The 21,519-nt window shown below is 51.2% G+C and overlaps 1 long non-coding RNA gene across 1 annotated transcript; it reads right to left on the bottom strand.

Annotated features, from left to right (window-relative positions):
* Window positions 1-4,608: 4,608 nt before the first annotated feature.
* Window positions 4,609-16,324, bottom strand: LOC113839797 (uncharacterized). The gene is made up of 2 exons (XR_003492397.3): window positions 16,180-16,324; window positions 4,609-6,744 (listed from the first exon to the last, which is right to left on the bottom strand). It is a non-coding gene; the product is annotated as an uncharacterized lncRNA (long non-coding RNA).
* Between the last annotated feature and the right edge of the window lie 5,195 nt (window positions 16,325-21,519).

Below are 21,519 nucleotides of genomic sequence, written 5' to 3'. Positions count from 1 at the left end.
TTCACTAAACAATTGCTTGGAATAATTCTGGGGAACAAAGTCCCTGCTGGGGACATCCGTGCTGACGTCAGTGGAACCAGCACCAGCGGGAGCCGTGGTTCGGAGGCGACCGGCCGGCTGTGAGCCTTTCATCACCAGGATTTGGTCTCCAGCTCCAGAGCCACGGGCTCAGCTGGGGCAAAGTGCTGAGGCTGGACAATCGTCATTTTCTCTCCCATTAGATGAGCAGAGTTCCACAAATCAGGTTTGCTCTGCGAATCCTCATGTTTACAAATTACCAGGAGCTGCAATTGCCGAGATGCAGTGCTAGATCGCATCCGCACTTCCAGCAGCCCTTCTGCCAGTGTGCCTCATCTCCAGCCCTGCAGGACGAGCAGAACAAAGTGCAGCCTCCCCATTTCCATTTCAACTGCTGCAAACGAGCCCTGCCCTTCGCAGACACACTCCTGACAGTGCGCACAGGCACCGAATCCACTGCTGGGCTCCCCAGCACCACTCGCTGCCTTTGATATTCATGGGAGGCGAAAGAAAACAACTGACAGTTTGCTTTTTAATTTCATGGGAAATTTTGGAAGTGGTTTTCGCTCGGTTCTGCACTTCATTTATTCATTTACGGACTGACCCAAACCCCATATGAACAACTGAATGTCTTCAGCACACCACAGCTCTGACTCAAAGTCCTTGATATTTATCTGCCTGCAGTTTCCAATAAGTTAAACCCGGCTGACCTAAAATACTGAATTCTGAGGAAGCTCGCCAGCTGATGACTCCCGCTATCCGAAAGGAATTGTCTGGGGTGTATTTTCTGTGTATTTTATTGTAGATGAGACACCTGACACTATGAGATCATGAGCAATTTCCAGCTCTCTCCAAATCACCCGTATGGTTCCAGTCCCGAGCCCCACAACATAATCAGTTGTGCTGGAAAACTTTCTGTGCTGATTGTCGGTAATTTGCCACTCGTAACTCAGAGGGAGAGAATTGCTGGCAGTTCTCCCCTTCATCTTCTCAGAAAAATCAACCTGTGCTGTGCAGGCCAAGCAGACTGTAAAACCCCACAAATCTGGAGGGCTGACTCTCCAGTTATTGAAATGTTTCAGGCCAATGGCAAAATATTAATGTCATAGCAGAATTTCCATCTCTGTCATGGTCAGGATGTTAACTTCTTTGGTCGTTTCTCCATTTCGGCATCTGCTTTCCCCGCCTCACATCCTTGCATTTGGATTTAGATTAATTCATGTCACCATCCTAGACATACATGTTTACAGAGTTGACAAACTAATTTACCACAAGTGCCAATGCTTCATAAATGCAATCTGATTTCTGCAAAAATCAGGATCTTTCCTTGCCGCTGAAGCCCTCTAGTCAAATGTGCACAGACTCGAATTTCACACCAAGGAAACACAACTGCAGACGGGCAAGCTTTACTTCTGTGGTGCTTGAAATAATTGCCCAAGCAAGCTGGAAAAAATCTCCTTGTGCAGTGAAATCTTCAGGCACTTTCCTCTTTAAATCTCATCTTTGGGGCACTGCTCCCTCCTGCCTGCCTTGCAGTGGGGCTAAGACAGTGCTGACAGCCCCCAGCCTCTTCCCCTTAGGTGCAAGGGTTCCTCGTACACCTTGCCAAAAGCAAGCATCCTACAAGGGATGCCATGCCTTCAGCCCCTGCAGCTGACACAAGCCTGCTCAGCCTGTATTTTAGCAAAGGATCAGGATGCATCCATGGGTTTGTCATTACAATCTTGTTCTCCTTAAGAGGTGCATCCCTGAGCTGCAGAATGACACATCTCACGGATGGGGCAGTTTCCTTGCCTTTCCAGGTGTCCTGCAAAATCCCAAATCCCATCCAAGTCCTTCAGCCATGCCATTTACCATCAAACACTATCTAGGCCCTTATGGTCTGGCCAAACAGATGTAAAAGAAAGAAAAAAGGACGTGAAACCCAGGCTACTGTGTTTTGTCCTAGACAACAAGCCTCACTGCTTGCACTGACACAGGCTGCCCTTGTACAGAGCTGGGATATCATCCGGGATCAAACTGCTGCCAGCAAAAATGCAGGTGGCTGATGTAAAGGTTGTTATTCCCTGTTTCGTTATTTTTTTTTTGCAATTAAATCAATGGATATGCCCTGATGTCTCCATTTTCCCAGTGCCTTCATACAGCCACTTCCAAATGTTTAGGATGCAATAGCACTGATACCCATTTTACAGACAGGAACACTTCGGGACGAAGAGATAAAGTCCAGATCTCTCGACATCTAACCCCCAGCTGACAACAAAGATGGATAAAGCCCTTTTGAACCAGCAGGACTCGTGTTGTGTCACTGCACAGGCACCTAGCTAGAAGCCACCACCCGCGGTGAAGGGCTGCTGAGGGCCAGCTTTTGGAGGTGCTGGGCTCAGCCTGGCCACAGACCTTGCTGCTGAAACCAAGGCAATATCTCAGCACGAGGCTGCAGCGCACGGTGCAGATGGGCCCTAAACTGAAGCTCATGGTGATGTCCCTGCTCATTCCTGGACCTCTGCAGCTTCCCATGCCAACACCAGCCACAGGCAACACCCCCACCACAGCCACACATCCGATGCTGTGATACAGCCCTTCTGTGGGAAAGCAGGAAAACCAGCTCTCACCCTCACTGCTGGGCCTGGGAAGACAAATCTTCCTGGTTTGGGGCAGGAGATACTCATAAGCCTCCTGGCCTTGCTTGATGTGGTTGCAAATCCCGGTGTCAGCTGGCCCTGGACTCCCTGCAGCGGGGAGGGATGGTCTCCATCAGCATTCGAGGCATGCAGCAGGCAGGCAGAGAGGATGCAGGTAGCAACAAACCTTCCTCGGAGGAGGAGGGCGGCTGCTTGCAGGATCTCTGCTCTGCCACAAGCTCTGCTCTTGCAGAGCCTTTTGTCTCTGTCCCCAGCTGCCCCGTGCCAGCTCTGTGTCCCAGCCCAAGCCTGAGACTGGGGGCCCTGGAGCCACTCCAAGGCTTTGCACACTACAAAGCAGCTCCAGTTCTTTTAATTAGCTGGAGAACATAGATGAGCACACCACGTACCCCAGCCCCTCCTGCAGAGCCCACAATAAAGCGTTGCACACCTCCAGGACCACTGGCCATAGATCAAAAGCCAATTTGGTACCTGGGCTACTGGCAGCTGGCTTCACAGGCGGGATCACAGGCTGGCCCAGCCAGCCCTCCCACCAGCTCTGGGGCATTAAAAATCCTGGTCTCCGCTCACCCAGATCACAGAAAACCCCACTGTTGCCTGCAGAGATCATGGAAAATTCTTTCCTTAGGAGTAAAACCTGTGTCCTGGCACCACCAGCATCTCTACATCCATCCATCCATCCCTCTCTCCCTCTCTCCCTCCCTCCCCCTCTACACTCCTGGTCCTTTCTCCCAGCACCCAGTCCCAACCACTCATCCATTCTTCCCCCTCACACTCCTCTATCCGTTTATTTAGTGCTTTTCCAGTCTGCCTCCATATATTTAAGAACACAAAGTCAGTTCATCTCATCCACCCTGCAGGAATCTCCCCATCCCCATCAGGACTGAAGCAACCCAAGGAGCACCCACCAGCTCCTCCTGCACCACGGGGAGCAGCAGGGGCAGAAGAGGCTTTAATGGAGAGGGACCAAGCCTAGGACCTGGGGCAGCTGGAGACAAATCTTTCCAGAGATACCAAAGATCCCTTGCTTAGGTGCATACCAGGTTCTCCAGCTGCTCAGGGCAAAAATTATGAATTATTATGAATTGCTGGGTTTCATCTTGGGTTTAATCCACCCCTTTTTGTTGGTGTTACTGAATTCAAAGTAATGGGTGCTGCAGAGGAGCAGAGTGCACCAGGATGGAGTCAGTGACCCATGGAGCACGTGAGATAAATAAATGCAGATCCTAATTGTTACTGGCCCCAAATTAACACAAAGCCCCTATCCATTTGCTGGGTCCAGTTCATACTGCTCCAAAAGGCCAAGCTGAGCCCCAGGTTAGATTTTCCCAGTAAATACCAGCCCGGCCCCAGTGCTGGGCATTCCTTGGTTCAGGGCAGAAGAGCTCAGTCTGCCAGCCTGGGCTTTTCCTTGAGCTCATGCAGGGACATGGTACAATTGGTACCCAGCTAACACAGTGCAGCATCCTTGGTTTCAGGACACTGTCCTTCAAAGAGGCCAAAACAACAAGGCAGATCAGGCAGCACCAGGACCTGTAACAGCCCCAACTCCTCCCCACCATCCTCTGAAACCAGGACCACAAATTGCAGGACCACAAATTGAGCTTTGCTTCTTCCTCCCCCTCCACTCACACCCTCCCTCCTCTCAGCTCAAATTAAAAGGGCAGAAAACCCGTGCTGGCAGCAGAGAGCCGCATCCTGTGGCACAATGGGGCTGAGACACCGTGCAGCACTGTCCCCAGGGGATGTGGTCCTCCTGGGACCATGAGAGGTCCCAGAGGAGCACTAGCAGCACGGCAGAGTGCCTTGGCTGACTCTCCAGCCCTCGTTCCCATGTCATATGCCAGTTGGCACCGCTGATTCCGTGGTGCTCTGGAGCACCCTTATCTCTCCAGGAGAGGCTTTCATTGCAGCCCTCGAGCACTAGGAAATGGAGATACTCAACTCGCTGATGCTGCTCTGCAAATCAATCAGAGGGGGAGGACGGGAAGGGGAACAGCTTGTCCCTGCCTGTCACTCTGTGGAGGCTTTGCCCTTCACTGGTGACAGCAGATTAATTCCCAGCCAAACCACAGCATCCGTCTGATGTGAAGCAGGGAAGCTGCTGAGTGGCAGAGCCCCTGCCTACGAGTACCCCAAGGTGGGGGGAAGAGGATGCAGATGGCTGGGACAATATTCTCCAGGGGTACCTGGGGTATGGTCTGTGCCTTAAGGGTTGCAAACTGCAAACTTTCTTTGCCAGGAAGCCCTCTCCCGGCTAGGGCAGCCATCTGCCTTGGGTAAATGAAGGAGCTGCTGACATCCAGAGTCAACAGTGTTGTGCCTGCGGTGCTGCAGGGGACTGCAGCAGGTCTGGGAATTTTGGGCACCTGGAGATGGACCCAAGCCTGCTGGGGTCACACTGCCACCACGTTGCCATTGCATCAGGGGCTTCCAGCCCCATGGCAGGAGGCTGCAGGTGGGTTCCCACCAGCTCCCATCCCTGCAGGGAAGCTTTCCCCAGGCTGACACGGTGAGAGGTGTCTGTCCCCCGGGCACAGCCCCCGCCTCCAGGCACCAGCGGGCTGTGAGCTGTCCCCTCTCACAGAGCGAGGCACCAGCCTGTCCCCCTGCAGGCTGCTCTCCTGCTGGCCTTCTAAGGGTCACGTCGCTGGTGTCACCTCTCCACGTCACTGGGGCTTAGAGGTGGATTTAATGAGCCTGCGTTTTCCTCAGCTAAGAAAAACCTCTAAGAAGCTTAGTCCCAAGCATCCTGGGGAGCCAACAGGGCTCTCTGCAAGTGTCACAGTCCCCACCGGAGGACAGAGATAGCCCAAATGGCCTAAAGCAGGCTAACTGACATCAAAAGCAGGCACCAGAGATCTTGGGGACAACACACCCATGAGGATGGCTTTGTCCTCACTAGACCCTGCCAGGTGCCACCCTCCTCATGGGATGGACACGGTGGGTGACATCCTGCTCTGCCTTCTATTGCCCTGGATGAGGGCACATGCTGGAAGCAGGGAGAGGTGACAGCAGTGGTGGCACCGTGCCCACACTCAGAGGACCCAGCAGCATCTCTGAGGGCTGCCACAGTAGAAGCTGAGCTGCTGGTCATCGCTCCTCATGTTCTCCCACTGCTGGCTGGTGTTTAACCCCTATCCCTGCACTCGTCCTGCAGTCTGGGGCCACCAAATCCTCCAAAAAACTGGTCCCCCTGGCATCTCTGTTAGGTTCCCAGCAGCTTTTTTAACACAAGTGGCATCAGGGAAGAGAATCCTGATTCACAGCAGTATAGAAGGAAATTTAAGCCTGTAGTGTTTAAACCCAGAAGAACAAGTCCTTGCAAAGCAGAAAGGAACAAAATTCATTATCAAAATCGAGGGAAATGAGCATCATTTCTTCTCTTTTATGAAGGTCACTGAAAAAGGAAGCCTCACATGGGGTCCCTGAGAAACCAGTAGTGTAAATAGTCAGCGGACAGAGGGCATCTTCTATTAATGAAAGTGTCTTGCCAAAAAACACAGGCATCATATAAATTATCAGATAATGAAATTCCAGTTAATTTGCTGCCTGGTCAGCCACAGCCCTCCTGCCATGCTCCTGAGCCCGGCCAATAACATTAAGAAAGAATTACATCAGTACGAGGGCAGCTGGTTGAAAACCACATCTTGATGACTTGATTTGGGGAATGGCACCTTCTCCAGGATGAAGGGGGGTGAGCGATGCAGCCCCACAGCACTGGGTCACTCACTGCTGCTCTCCCATGGCACGATGCATGTCCGTGGCTGTGACTTGTAGGTCTTTGAGAGCCAGAAGTGAGGATTCTCCACTAGGCTGAGGAAAACAAGCCATATTTTCAGTTCACAAGTTTCCTTGGGGAACTCGGTATCCCAGGGGCTCCATGGAGCTGCTGACGTGCGAAGTCTCCAGCTGGTGGGTGTCTGTCACCTCTTGGCATGTCACAGTGCCATGGAGCAGAAAATGGCCCCATAACCCATGCCAAATCAACCTGCTTCCATCTCACAACCACAGCCACCAGCCCCAGGCTCAAGACCACCCACTTCACCTTAACCAGGCTTCAGTAGGGTCCAACAGCAAGCACCTCAGAAGGAACACAAGAAGGGGATGACTAAGTAGGGACATATCCCAGAAAGTCTCTTCCAGTCCTTACCTGCCTGCAGCTTTGCAGTGACCAGCCCTAAACAGATCCTTCTGCCTGGTTGCTCTTGGCCATCTTGCCTTGCCACTGCTCTCCCCTCACTCCTTTTGGGGTTGTCTCTGTCTCTCAGGACCTGGAGGAGATGAAAGCCACCCCCTTTGCTCTCTTAAGGCCTTGATCTCACAGGTAGAAAGAGACCCAAGACAGGGAAGGGCAACTTCAGTGATCAAAAACCAGGGCAAGACACAGGACCAGCTCTAGCATCAACAACCAGGACTGGGTTTCAAGTACAAATCACGTTATAACTCCTTCCCATTACCCTTTTCCCTCTGCTGCTCCAAACTATCCAAGCTTCATAACACCAAATATTCAGCATGCTCCATGTAATTTTAAAGCCATTATGTAAGCTGCTCTCTCCCCCCCATCTCTCGATGTCTCCAATTGGTGTGTCAGAATGTAATTAGCTTTTGATGGGATGTTAAGATTTCTTGAGCTCCTGTGGAGAGGCAGCATGGGGAGAGGCAAGGCAGCGGATTGTGATTGTCACTCCCCACGGTAAATGCTCGAAGACCCTGGAAGACTCATTTACAAAAATATAAAATAAAATAAATAAAAAATCCCAAAGTAACAGACCCAGTAGGCTTCAGTTTAATTGACTGAAATCACCGGTTTATTTATTTATTTATTGCCTCTGTGCTTTCTCCTGCTTGGAGAGAAATGGCAATTAACTGTCTCGTGACCGACAGATGAGTGCCATGCTGCGACAGCGGTCAGGGCTCTACTGCAACTCCAGCTCGAGAGGCTGGAAGTCCTGAGCTGTTCAATCCTGCCTTTCCAAGCACTGCTATGCTGCCAGCTTTGCTGCTACAACCCATTGCATGAGCAAATCCTCGTTTGCTTCAGGACCAGGTCCTCCAGCTCCTTTTGTCCATCACAACCCCCTCCCACATACCCCCACAATCCACCCCAGAAGCAGAAGGGACAGAACACAGCAGAGTCCAATCCACAGCCCTAAGATAATACCTGACACCCAGGTCTGCAATTCGGAGGAAGTTTGGTGTCTCTAAAGAGTGTAAATCTCTGTTGCAATCACTGCTGGGGCTGAGCTCTCTCAGTGCTTTGGATGCTACCACGGACAGCAGAGGTACTGCGCCCCAGAGATGGATGCACCAAGACATGGGGCACCAGCTTTTCACCAGGAGGCAGCATTTACAAACCAGGCCAGGTGTTTCAGCTCTGGCTGTGGTGTCCTGTTGGAAGAGAGGACACTGGCGGTTCTACCAAAAGGATGCAAGTCTTTATGCAGATAAACAGACCCAGCTTTAGATGCTGCAGCATGGAAACCTGCCGCAGAGCTCTTACAAAACCAAGCTCGTTTTGCTGTCATGTTTCCAACCTCCCAAGGGAACCATCCTGGAGACCTATGCCTTAATGGTCCATGCAACAAACACCACATTCTCCAACCCTTCTCCATACTCTTCCCAACTAGCCAAGCCTCATGGAGGTGTAAAACAAGGCAGGCAATTCCCCAAAACAAGTTTTCTGCAGTCTGACTGGGCCTGAACTTTCACAAGAGCACCTGCCCCAGCCAACAAGCGCACATCAAGTCCTTACATACCTACAGATGGTGCTCATCTCACCGAGCAGTGTTTGTCTACACACAGACCCTGGCCCAAAGCCCACTGAAGTCACTGGATGCTTTTCATTAACTTCAACAGGCTGTGGATGAGGTCGGTGTGGTCAGTTCTCTTCAGAGGCATTGAAATGCATCCTGCAGGATGCTCAAGCACGCCTTCAGATCAGCCATGTAAATGCTTTCCTAAACACAAACCTGCCACAACTCCCTTGTAAATGCACATATATTAATACACCTCTGGCTCAAAATTCGGCGATGATGTGAAACACAGGCACATCCAATACAATAACGAGCCGTTCCCATCAAATGCCAAATCAACTGGATAATGGGCCATATTGATTGCTTCAAGGGCCAGACCAATTCCACTTGTCCTTTTAATGATTATTATGACATTAGCTATATTATTTCTGCTCAGAAAAATTAATTCCTCTCTCCCCATCCCTGTCGCTCTGGATGCGAGTCCATTCAAGCCTCCATTCCTGCTGAAACACCAGCTAAGGAGATCTCTGCAAGACCTGGACTTAATTCACTTCTAAATTGTTGTCAGGCAACTGGATTTTTTTCCTCTAATACTGCCACTGGCATTAATGGAAAGAAAACAATAAATGTATCTGGTCACCTAAGTAGTCAGCCTCCCCTTTCATAGCTCTGCTGACATTTCTGTCTCCAGCCTGGACAGTAATGCATTCCATTTTAATGTTAGCAAATGCTTTCTTTATGATCAGAGACATTTTTCATTTGCACTTGTTTGCATCTCCCTTAAAATTCAATATTTCATTTGGGGATGCAGGGTTATTGTCTGCTCCTCAAAATAAACCATATGTGGCACAAGGATATTTCTAATGATTTTCGCGGGTCTCCCCCCCCCCCCCCCCCCAGGAGCAGCAATTGCTTTTGGGGCCGCTCCCAGGAGCCAGCCCCAGCCCCCTGTACAGGGCCCTGGTGAATCTCTCTGCTGGGGCCCCATGGGCCTTTTGGGGTCACCCCAAGCAGCATCCCCCCAAAAAAGCAAAAGCTGAGTTTAGCCAAGCTTTCATCACCTTGAGTCAAATGCCCCCATGGATGCATTTATTCCTCTGGGCAAAAGCTGTGCTTCTCTGCAGCTTCACCCTGCCAAAACTCCTGCAGAAGTCACACAGGCAGATGAGGATGGCCACGGGTTAAGAGACAGCTCTGTCCTAACCCCCGACCTCCCCATCTGCCAGAAAACCACGGGGGGCAGAGACAGGACAAGCTCAGGACTCCTGCTGGCATTAGAGGTTTGCAATTCTCGGATGCTCTGAACGTCCAGTAATAGAGCTGATGAGATCCCTGTGTCACAGCCTGGTCCCCACAGACCTCCCAAAATGGTTTGTGCAGGAGCAGGTGGAGCTCCCAGGGCACATGCATCAAGAGGGTGCAATCAGGAGACTTCAGTCCCCAGTTTTGGGGTCCAGGGCTGGGGCAGACTGCAAAAAGAAGGCATCAGGCAAAACCCACTGTGCTCCAGAGGAGCCAGCTATCAGAAGCAGCTGCCCCAGAAACAAGCGGTACCTCGGCACTCGCACACTCCCAATTCAAGCACCCACCACTTTTGCAGCCTCCCTGGAGGAAAAGGGTAGGCGGTTCACACCATGCAGCATCTCCCCCAGCCTGAGCAGCTCACATCAAGGCGAGCTGGAGCCTCTCCCTGCCTTGCCTTTCCAAAGCATCCTCTCTGACCTCCAAGCAACTGCATTTACTGCTGACCCCCCCCCCTTCCCCACAGTGAAAATCTGTTCCTTTCAAGGGTGCCTTTGGGACCCAGATATCTCGGAGGGCAATTACCAGATGCTCTTACCTGAATATCCCTCTGATCTCTGGCACTAAATGAGAATTGACAAGAGAAGTGGGTTGGATATATACATAGCAATTTTCTAATTTTCTGAGCAAATTTGGTTAAAGCTGCTGAACAAGAAAGCTTGAAACTTCAATAATAGAGCAACCAGCCAGGCACGGGAATGACAAGAGCTCTGAGCTCAAACATGGTTCTGCCCTGACCTAGAGAGACCATTTGAAAGGCTGAAGGAAATATTTGTCCTCCTGTGGCCGTTACATCAAGGCTGCTGAGAAAGGTTTCCCAAGCAGGCTTTTGCAGTACAGCACCATCCCCACCAGCACCAAGCCTGAGGCTTTGAAAGCGGGCTGAATCCTAGACCAAAATCTGTTTTGTTGACTCGAGGCAGTCAGAGGGAAAGGTTTTGCATATGGGCTGCTAAAGGGTTTATATTATGGAGATTATGTCTCCCTATGCATATGCGCTGTAATAATTACAGAGTATTTGTGAGGATGAGGAGTGCCTTTTGCAACCTCTGTGCATGCAGAGGAGGACAGAGGGAGCCCTTAGAGCTGGATGTATTCCTGCCAGATGAAAGCAGCCAGCACTGAAGTTATTCTGAGAGCAGGAATCAGCACAAGAGCTCGTCGCCCGGCTTTGCTGTGATCTCCCGCAATAAGGGCGCAGAACAAAAGCTTTATCTCTGTGCAGGAAGGAAGGTGTCCCAGTTCCTACCTCGGCAGCTGGATGCTGGGACACGGCTGCTCTGCCTCGTCTCTCCTTGTTGCTATTGCCTGCAGCAGGTCTCTGGGAGCCGTGAGTGGATCAGGTTGGGGGAAGGTGCCAGGAGATCCTGGGGGGATCAGGCTCCCCTAGTGCAGGAACCAGGAGCAGCCAAGGAGCTGCTGGAGGAGCTGCTCAGTGTCAGAGCAGCAGAACCTGCCCAGAAGCGGTTTTACCCTTATTATCCGCAGCCACCGATATCTGATTGCATTTAAAGCAGCCACTGGGCTTTTTCCCAGCGGGGCTGTGTCACCCACACAGCCACCAGCCCACACAGCAGATGTCTCGGGCCGGGTCCACCCACACCCCGTGCCCACGGCCATAGCACTACTGGCTGCAGTGGATCCCTCTCAGCTGGGGCAAGATCTGGCAAAGCTCCCGCTAAGCCACGTCTTCTTCCTGCTGTTCATTTCCTTAACTCATTTCTGGTAGCTTTCCAGGACGTATTACCATCTCAGACACTGGCTCAGGGTTCATCTAAGACACCAGGATTTGTCACCTCCTTTCTTCTGCTGTCTTGCTTTCCCCCAAGCCTGGTTTTCTCACGCCCACAACCGTCTCAGATTATTTTGGTTCCCAGTACCAGAAATTTCATTATCACCCATCATCTTCAGACACAACAGAAGACGTAATGCAATCATTTAGCATTCATAGATCTGCTAGCCCTGCTCCTTCATGTATTTATCAGACAGTGCCAGAAAACCCGTCACGAGCATCCCAGCACTAGTGCCTGGTGTGTCAGCCCCCTGGAGCAAACGTTGAAGAGCATCTCTCCTGATCAATGAGAAAAGCCCTGCAATAACAATCCATAAAACTAAACTGCATTAAGAAAGCCCCTAGACTCATCTTCCCATATCTAATTAATTAAACCCTACTAACTAGCCCTATCATCCAGCCCTTTCAGTTTTTATTACAAGCTTTTATAATGGAGCTGGAAGGAAAATTGACTCTCCCTTGGTGGGGATGGCATGTGAAATATCAGTACCAAGAAAAGATTCTCAGTATTAAGAAATTAAAAGGAACTGGAAAAAGAGGAGGAAACGCTAAAAGACCAGATGAAGTCTTCTGTGATGGAGAACATTTTCTGTGCTCTCACTGCCAGATAAACCTGATTTGAGCTCCTGATTTGCTCAGAGCCTGACAAGGGGAGGCTAAGAGATGAGCTGCCTCTTAATCAAATCAGCTCCCTCTCCCCTACAAGCCTGATGACACCAATACATGAAAACTGTGGAGATAACAGAGGGTTCCCAAGGGCAAGGAGCTGGCAGCAGAATTTCCTTGCTGTCTTGAAACCACACCAAGCAGCAACCATTTCTTCAGAGCCTCGTGCCTCCTGGCTTTCGTCTCCGTGTTCTGCTTTCATCTCCATAGTCACCAAGGTACATTGGGGTCCTGTGCTCTTGGGCTGACTGCAAGGAGCAGGAGCATGATTGCACCTTAAAATCTACAAAGCTGCCTGCCTGGGGTTCACACTGGAACTTTGAACAGACCTTGCATTAACATTAAAATAGCATAAACGCACATTTGCAAAGCATTTGGAGGAGCCCAGAGGCAGAAGAGCAGGGACTAACACAGGGCACCAAGGTCACACATGCAGTGAGGTCAGACCAAGGATGGCCGTTGCTGCTAGTGCTCCAAAAGCTAACATATATATTTATTTATATATATTTATATATATATATATATATATATATGTATCAGGGCTGAGATGCTCTTACTGGTCAGGAGTGAGCAGATGTCCCAGCACCCACCTGCTCCATGCCTCACTCAGGCTGGACAAAGCAAGTTACTCACCCTGGTGCAAGATGTACTCTCTTAATTCCCATCACCTTTACATTGCTACAGATGTCATCCATTTCTCATAGCTCCCAAGTCCTCACAAGCTTTCTCCTAAGAATATTGAAGGGATTTTTTCTGATCCTGAGCCTTGATATATTTGGGGAGTTTGCTGACCTCTGTTTCACCACCTTTTTTTTTTCCCCCGCCTGGGAAGCTCTCCCCCCTACCCAAACTGGCCTTGTACCAGCTTTCTTGTTAACACGGCTTCCTTCCACTACCACTTCTTTGAAGAACACATTTACGTGCTTTATTAATCTCTGGATATTGCATTCACCTTCTCCAGACAGCTTGTTAAAAATGGATCTGTTGGTGCTTCTATTGATTTCAGGTACTATTAACACTCATCACCCTTCCTGGAAGTGGGTTTCGCACTGCTGCTGCTGACTGCCAGCATCACCCACCCCCTCCGTGATGGCCTGACATGAGGGTCTCCTATCAGCACACGTGTGCTTGTTGAAGTTGGTTTTTTGCTCAGGTAATGCCGGACACACAGTATCTGAGCACTGGTGTAAACTGGGAGCAAAACTGCATGTACCTGAGCAGGAGATGGAGGTGCAGGTGAGGAGGACAAGACCAACACCTTGGATAAACATCCATTTGCTTTGCTCCGAGCTTTTTTGGTTGGGAAACAACATAACCTTGCCAGAAGGGATTTCTCCCTGCTCTGTTGTCCCCAGAGCATCCCAGCCTGGCAGGCACTGAAGCCTGAAGTCCTTTTCCCCAAAGCAACAGCAGCAGGGAGATGTGTCTGGAGGAGAGAGGGAGAGCAATAGGAAACCTGGAGATGGAAGAGGAGTTTCTCCCAAATGCCACAGCCTGGGCTGAGGACATCCATGGAGGTGCTCATGGGGCAGAATGAGACCCGAGAACCCCGCATCTATCCCTGGCCTGGGGTCATTGCTCTGCACAGGTCCCTGCATCTGGATGCTCAAATGCCTTGGGAACCACTCAGGTATTTGGGGGTCCTGGAGTCAAAACAAGTCTCAGGGCATACCCATTCCAAAGAGCAAGCTGCTGAAATGGGAACACGTGCTGGTGTTTAAATATTTAAGACTCAATAGCCACTAAATCCTGATAAACACCCAAATGCAGAGAAATAGTTCTGGGAAATTAATAGGATTAGAAGTGTAGTAGGGAGGTTAACATCAGCAAAACCTGCTGGTCTGCTCTGCGGCAGCATTTGGCTGGGTCTGAATCATTCCCAGCCTAGATGGAAGAGGAGATGGTCTCACTGGACACATCATGGGCAGGAACATTCAGGAGAAAACACCCCACGGAAAACACAGGAGGAGGTTGGATGCTCCTCATAACAGGGTAAAGCTCTTCCAGCCCTGTTACATCCACCTCAGCTCCACGGAGCAATGCATGAGCCATGCTTGCATGGCTCGAGAGCAAGAGAGGCTGAGAGCCCCTATACATTACTGCAGCAATAAATGTCAGCCACTGAAAATGGGCTTCAATTTCTAACCGTTGATTTTCAATAAAAATAAAGGCTGAATCCTACCAAGCCTAGTTAACTTGCAGGAAAGCTGACAGACCTAATCAGTTTGCTTTTCTTTAAGCACTGTGGTACCTGAGCACCTAGGAAATCTCAGCTCCTCATTACAGAGAAGCCCCTTGTTAGAAGGGGATTTCTCCAAGCAGCAGAGCCAAGAGCCCCACACCAGAGCCATGCATGTGCCCTCACTGCTCAGGATATACAAGAAGCAAATCAAGGTCAGCCATCCTCCAGTAGAAAAGCCCCTTTCTTCCACCAGGTACCCTCGTATTCACAGCATTTTTCCCAGTATTTCTTTTCCCTAGTGTTTCTGTCTAGCCCAGATGTAAGTGGCTGAAGTAAAGCTCACACCATTTCCCCTGGAAGATTATTCCATGGTCTAACAGACTTGGCCATTAATTATTTTTTTTCCCCTTCCTGACAGCTGAAATTTGATGTAGTTTAATTTCATGCCATTACATCAAGGTGTGGAAGGAAATGAGAAAACCCATAAGATCGTACAAAGATTGTCCAGGCGATCGGGCAGGATGGTGCTCAGCAGCCACAGACCTGGCACAGTCCCAGGCACATCTGGCATGGCACATCAGGACTACCTTGTCCCCCTCTGTTTTGCCCATAAACTGCTCGGAATAGGAAAAACCAACCCAAGGAGGCTGAGGCTGCACCAGAGAGAGGCTCTGAGGAGCCGCTGGTGGATAGGGAAGACAAACCCACAACATTTTGCACCAAAATTTAATCTGCTGTGAACTCAGGGAGAGGGAGGGAGAAGGTTCAACGTGTTGCAGCTGTAATAGAATACAGTCCTCCTTCCCTAATCAGGCTGTGTTATTGGGGAACAATTAAGAGCAAGTCAGGGGTAATTAGATGTAATTAAGATCTCTCAGCAGGGAGCAAGGCACTCAGGGGAGGCTGCACAGCCGGCGGCTGAGCTGTGCCTGCAGGAAGGGCACGAGCTGGGATGGGGAAATGCACCCCGGGCTCTGCCATGGGGCACCCACAAGCCCTGCAGGAGCCAGCCCAAGCAGTTTTTTGCCCAGTTGGGACATCTCCACTGTAAAAGTCAGGGACATCTTTCCAGAGGAGGTTCTCAAGGTGCTGACCCAAAGGGAGATGCGTGCCCTTGGCTGCCAGGATCCAGGGAGTGAGCAGCAGGACTGGGAGAAGACTGACTGTAGGGCTTAGGGTTCAGCTCCAGCAGCAAAAGCTTTCCTGAAAAACCAGCACCCCTCCGTGCACTCATCCTCTCTGGGTTACACAGGAAGGCTACCTGCACACTTGTGCACTGGCTAGACATGAGGGGTTTCACCAAAATCTGCTCAGTTTTGTGAGAATTTCTACTACATCTGACTGCGCAACTATAGGTGGAGCTAGAACTGCTGCCAGCTTGCAGGAATGGCAGCAAACCTCACGCTAACACCAGCTCCATGGCCTGAGCCCTGCCAGCAGGGACGTGCCCAACACTGGTGGCCTTCCAGAACAGCGTTGGATGGAGCCAGTCCATGCAACTGCTGAAATGCTTCCTGGGGGACGCACACACACCTTAGGGAGGGTTTCCACATTAACGCAGCACGATGAAGCCATGGCTCTTACTGCAAGTTTGGGGTCTGGCTGTGGCCATGCAGCTGATGCCATGCCAGGGCTCCAGATGTGGACATCAGACAGCTGAGCCAGGAACACCAAACCTCTCCCTCTGCAATCCCAGCTTGACACCAGAGGTGCAAAACCTGCCCCAAAGCATGTGGGGGCATTTAGGGTGGCTTAAGCTGCCCCTACAGACTCTACCAGGGGATGCTGCCTTCAGGACCCCCCCATCCCACCAAGAGGTACCTGGATGGACCCATGCAGCAGGATGGTGCTGGCCAAGGCACCCTACACCAGGACAGGAGCCAGGGCAGCCTCTCCAAGGCACTCTGGCCGTGTTCCCCAGCCACCCACCTTGGTTTTGGTGCCTCACCCAGGCAGGGCTGCTGCACCAGCCTCGTTCAGGCACAGCTGGCAGCTAATTAACTGTTTAGCATAAACCCTAACAGTCTGCAGCCTTCCCTTGGGATGGAGAGAGAAGAATTTTGCTGCTCTGAAGTGAAGAAAAGCTTTACTGCAAGGGGCAGGCAGGAGGATGGAGGCTCACACCCACGCTCAGGCACAGGGGGTTGAAGATGCTCTCTCCTGCTTCAGCCCCAGGTCAGAGCAAGCAGGGCTGATGGGCTTCCCTGGGACACCCCTCACTACAAGAAATGCTTAGAACAAACCCTACAGCTGGAAGCGGGGACAAATCCCACCATTTTGTGCTCAAAAGGACCATCTCCAAGGCAGCAACTTCCCTCTGCATCCTTCCAAAACAGCATGTCTCCTGTCACCCACAGCCAAAATGATGCTCCAGCACTGAGCATTTGTATACCAACCTTTCTGAACCGGGCTACATGAGGAGAGGATATTTCCCCACTTGTTGTACTCCTGGATGCTCCTGTAACATCCCTCCTGACCATGTTTGGGGCAGGTGGTCTCTGGGTTTCCCACACTGCCCCGACAGCCCTTCCCACCTCCTTCAGGGCAGAAGGAGGGACAGAGACAAAGTCATTTGCCAAACACCATCAACAAGAAATGGCAGGAGTCAAAGCCTACTTTTGTCTTCTCCCATGGCCATCTCATGGGGCTGGGGAAGGGCTCAGAAGGGTTTTGCTTTTCCCTCTAACTCACCAGGTGATTGCCATCAGTTTGCCTGCAGAGCAGAAGCTCGCCCTCAGACGGGCCTCAGTTGTTGCCATGAAGATGACTCCTGACTGCACCAGAATGGAAAAGCAAAATTAAAAAAGCAGCAAAATCACAACTAAATAAAGTCTCATTTGCATAACAGGTTTCTAAGTTTCTCGTGCAATTTGGAGCACAGAATACAACGTGGAGCTGTTGAGAATGGAGCAGCCCTGTGCTGGTGCTCTCTTTGCCTGGGCAACGAATCCTCTGCTCCCAGCAGCAGCACAGGGCAGGATCCATCCCAGCACAGATCAGCTACCAGCAGCCCATAGCAGTTGGCAGTGACCTGGGTTTGGCTGGGTTCCCTGAAACCTGCGCCCCTAAACCCTCAGCCCAGGATGGGGAAGTTGCCCTGAGGCTGTTCCCCATGGAGATCTCCTGGGCTCCAGGTGGTCAGATCTCATTTTTAACCTGTTTGGGCTCCAGGCCACACAGAAGAACAGAATGAGTCACAAAACAGCCTGCTTGGGTTAAAATGACCGATTTTGGAGCTCTGCTGCTAAGACACAAAGCTACTGCTGCGTGGCAAGGGCTCTTTGTGGGAGCTGGTGGCTCTAAAATTGGTCTCATCTCTCAGGCTTTGCGTGCAGGCACCAGATTTTTCTTCTGGATGAACTCTGCCTTGGGAAGGTTCTTCAGGGGAAATTCATGAAATTTTAAATTACAGCAAGGTTCGAGCACTTCAAGGGGCTTCAGCATCACGGTGCTTCACCAAAAGCATCAGCCAAGGCAGCCTCTCAGGTCCTCCACAGGCAGGGTCACCAGGACCTCCACACCTCCTCTCACTCCAAGACTTTTAAGAAGCACTTTAAACAAGAGCCTCTTCCCTGCTACCCCAACAATGTGCAAATACCTCACCGACAGAGAGCAAACATCTCTGAAAAAGCATCAGCAGCCTTCCTCTAGGCCACCTGAAGCTGGGTGCCCATCACCCCATGGTCCAGGCTGCTCCCCAGGGATGGTGGTGCTGGCTGCGATGAAACCTCCTCACCTCGGCCACATTCAGGGCACGGCGTGCAGTGCTTCTCTTCGTGAGACGCACTAAGTAATCCCAGCTTCCCGGGAAGATAATTAAGTTCCACTCGATGGTGTGACTGCTACAATTTAAAGCACGCGCGTACACACACAGAATGGGTAAAGGTGGTGCTTTTTTTTTCTTTGCCCTAATAAAAATAATTGGCTTTGGCCAGCTGAGGGTGTTTCTTCTCCCATTTTCAGCAGCAGCACCGTAGTGAGCTAAGCCTGCTCAGTTACAAAGCTTGGGCCATCCTTTCCACAGCAGAACCCCAGGGAGTTGCTGCACCCTTTGCAGCACCCATGGGATGCACACACAGACACAGACCTTGCCCTGTGGTCTAAACAGGCAAGAAAACAACCCCAGCAGAGCAATCTGCCTTTAGGAGCGCTGGCTACACGTGAAAACAGGGAATTATTGGGATGACGTCCTTATGCTGCCGTTTCCACAGCATGTTTGATGTGCCCAGGGGAACGTCTGGCAGCCCCAGCGAGCTGGCCCTGCTGTGTCCCACACCGTATTGCGGTGACAAACGGAGGCACGACGGCAGTGACAAACATGTCCCGGGGCTGCAAGGGCTGTGCAGAGCTGATGCATCCCCAGGCACACCTCCACAAAGCCATACAGCTCAAGGGGCTCCATACGGTGGGGCTGCAGGCACCCACAGGGTGTAGGGGCTGCCCACGGGGGCTGAGCTGCTCCATGCATGCATGGGGAGATTATTTCCAGCCTGGGTGAAGCCCAAACATCTCAAAGGGGACAGGATCCCGATTCTGAAAACCACAACGTCTCTAAGCTCTGGCTAAGATATTTGTTGTCTTGAACTCCACTGTTTTCACTTGCAGACCCCAAAGCATTTTGCAAAACGTTCACCCGCCCAGTTGAGCCACACATCCCTAGCATAAGGGCATTGCAGCACCTACCCTGCAGCCAAACCTGAGCTGCTCCTGCCCAGCTGCTGAATCGGGCCCATCTCCACAGTTCCACATGGAGACAGAGCTGGGCATCAAGAAACGGTTAAATTCCTAAGCGAGCCAGTAATTACATTTTTACTGTAGTTTAAAAAGGCCATTTGAGGCCTTACAGAGCAAACATTTTCCCTTTTAATGACACGGTAATAGATTAAGAGGGGCCTGTCTCATGGCAAACATCAAACAAGGGAGATGGATTCCCCCAGCAGTGGGAGCGAGCAGATCTCTGGCGCATGGCACGGGCACAGGAAAGCAGCAGCCACTGCTTTGGCACGGACCTGGCACGGGCAGGGTGGCACCAGCATCCCTTGTGCCCCTCCTCATCTCCAAAGGGCACCAGGGGACTGAAGCTGTGCCAGAAAAAGGAAACGAAAAGGGTCTTTGGGGTGAAGGGGGGGTGTTATTGTAGGTGTTTTAGTTATTGCAGATGTTTGGGTTGTTGCAAGATGATGTCCAGGAGGAGCCAAAGGGAGAGGCAGCGGGGGAAAGGAAATATTTACCAAGCTTCAAAAGCAGCAGATGGTTGCAATGGAAGGGAAGTGCAGGCAGGGCAGCTCCAGCGGGAGCAGGATCAGCCCTGATATTGCAAAGGATTTCAGGTGCTCGGCACTCCGGGCCACCACAGCACTGCTGGAAGCCCAGGGTGCTCCGTGCACAACTGGGTGCTCCATACAAACCTGCGTGCCCAACGCAAAGCAGGGGGTCCTGGGGGTCTGTGAGCCACCGAGCACCCCACCAGTCCCCACATCGCTGGTGCTTTGCTCCAAGACATGCATCCAGCCAGGATCTGTGCTCCCCATGGGCCACGTCCCCTCCCCAGGCTGCTCGGTGGGGGCTGCCCCCAGCGCTCAGCACCTCCAGCCCCCGCTAGGAGAAGCGCCTGCGCACGACGGGATGGAAACCTGCCTAATTAGTGCCAGGAAAAGCAGCAGCAGCAGCAGGGGCCCAGGCAGCCCCTGCCAAGCAAACATGTTCAAATCAAACCAGAGCTTCCTCGCTCCAAAGTTTACAAGATGTTTCTTTCAAACCCTCATTAAGCCCTTCTGTCGTCGCCTGCGCTGCCTGGCCCCCGTGCCGGGGCTGGGAGATGCCACCAGGCGCAGGAGCTGTGGGTTTTCAGAACTTCAGGGGCTTCTCCTCAAGCCTTACATGTGTTAACCCACATTTACTCCCATGCTGCCCAGCCAAAATTCCGTAATGCACACAGACAAATAATCCTCCTGGAGTGCTGTCCCCATTTTTGCACCCTTGGCTGGATCAGACCAGCGCATTGGGCATCCCTGCACCATCACCCCGTGCCTGGACATGGCTTGGGCTCTGTAGCTGGTCACCCATATTTTGGGGTTAGCAGGCAATAAAACCAGCAGGCAGAGGTACTGGGCTGTTCCTGGCCTCCTGCCACAGCTCAGTGCTCAGAAACAGCCAGAGGCCCTGCACAGCACGCAGCGTACCCGTACCTGCCTCCTGCCCAGCACCCGCAGCAGGATTCATTGCAAAATAGCACAGAGACTGATTTAGGGTGAAAACAAGCAGCTGGGGGACAAGACGGTGGCAAAACACGTCCATATGGGACCAGAGCAGCCTGCAGACCCTGGCACTGCTGCTAGAAACACACTCCGAGCTTTGCCAAATCCAATTGGGTTTTAAAGGGTATTTTTTGGGTGGGGGAAGGCCAAGGAAAAGCACTGGAAAATATCAGGTTTCAACGCGCTCTCAGCATTGTGTGTTTTCCCTTTTGATGTTACTTTTTAGTTTTTATTGAAAAATATTTTGTGGTCTGACACAAACCTCACTCTTGCCTGAAGAGCCAATGTCAACATGAAATCCTGCGAGCGCCTCAAAGGGAAACATTTGAAACTACATAATGAAAAAAATAAATAAAAAGAAACTGCCTTCTCCTTTCCTAGTTTTTCCTTTTTCCCTTCTGGCAACTTTCAGCATTTTTTTGCTCTTTTCTTTACGAACCAAAGTCATGGTTTGGGGTCTCAGTGTGGAGCAGAGCCCGGCTCCAGGTGACAGGACAGTGCCCAAACCTGCTGCGCTCCAGGGCAGCATCCTGGGGAGAAGACCCTGGAAAAGTTTCCCCCCGTGAAACTGTCATCCCTGGAGCTAAGCCAAACACCTTCCCCTCCTGGCACAGCACACAGAGGCCAGCTGGGAGGCCAACAGCTCTTTGGTTAATGTCAGAGAAACCTTGGATCAACCAAAAAAACAAATCTACCCCCAGGAAAATACAGCCCTCACCCTCCTCCTCCAGTCAATTAGGGCAGCACTGTTAACTAGGGCTCCCCAGACTGGCCTTGCACCCTTTCCTTGACCAACAGGGCTTGTTGATTTTTGTTTTGTTTTGTTTTGTTTTGTTTTGTTTTGTTTTGTTTTGTTTTGTGCTGTCGTCAGTCAGAATATCACAAAACCAAAAAAGCCCAGAAA

The sequence above is a fragment of the Anas platyrhynchos genome, chromosome 24 (genome assembly GCF_047663525.1).
Source record: "Anas platyrhynchos isolate ZD024472 breed Pekin duck chromosome 24, IASCAAS_PekinDuck_T2T, whole genome shotgun sequence".
In the NCBI taxonomy this organism is placed as follows: domain Eukaryota; kingdom Metazoa; phylum Chordata; class Aves; order Anseriformes; family Anatidae; genus Anas; species Anas platyrhynchos.
This window is presented reverse-complemented; position numbering and strand designations above follow the sequence as displayed.